This window comes from Mandrillus leucophaeus, unplaced genomic scaffold (assembly GCF_000951045.1).
Source record: "Mandrillus leucophaeus isolate KB7577 unplaced genomic scaffold, Mleu.le_1.0 Scaffold860, whole genome shotgun sequence".
NCBI lineage: Eukaryota > Metazoa > Chordata > Mammalia > Primates > Cercopithecidae > Mandrillus > Mandrillus leucophaeus.
In genome coordinates, this window is record NW_012109364.1 from 448977 (window position 1) to 449862 (window position 886).

Genomic DNA, 886 nt, shown 5'->3' on the forward strand with positions numbered 1-886 from the left:
TGGTCTCGATCTCCTGACCTCGTGATCCGCCCGTCTCGGCCTCCCAAAGTGCTGGGATTACAGGCTTGAGCCACCGCGCCCGGCGACAATATTTATTCTTTAGAGTTCAGGCAGTATGAGATGCTTTGGCTTATGCCCAAGTGGAACTTTTGCATCCATACTCAAAATCACATTGAGAACAAACCAAAAATACACTAAAAGCCAAAACAGAGAGAGAGAGAAGAGAGAGAGAAGAGAGAAGAGAAAAGGAGGGGAGGGGAGGGGAGGGGAGGGGAGGGGAACCCATAAAGAAAAGCAAACTCAGACCCTCATACACTGCTGGTGGGAATGCAAATAATGCAGCCACTTTGGAAAAATCTGGCAATTCCTCAAAAGGTTTAAACATGGAGTTATCACGAGTCAGCAATTCCATTTCTAGCTATATACCCAAGAGAAACAAAACATACATCTGTCTATACCAAAACATATACAGAAATTTTCATAGCAGCATTATTCCTAACAGCTAAAAAGTAGAAACAATCCAAATGTCTATCAATTGATTAATTAATAAATAAAATGATGTGGCATATCCATACAACAGTATATTTGACAAAAAAGAATGAGTCGTAATACATTCTACAACATGGATGAAACTATAAAACATTATACTAAATGAAAGAAGCCAATTACATAGGCCAGGTGCAGTGGCTTACGTTTGTAATCCTAGCACTCTGGGAGGCTGACGTGGAGGCAGTGGATGGCTTGAGCTTCGGAGTTGGAGACTAGCCTGGGCAACATGGTAAAACCACGTCTCTATAAAAAATACAAAGATTAGGTCATGTCTGTACTCCCACCTACTTGGGGGCTGAGGTGGGAGGATCGCTTCAGTTCAGGAGGTGGAGGTTGT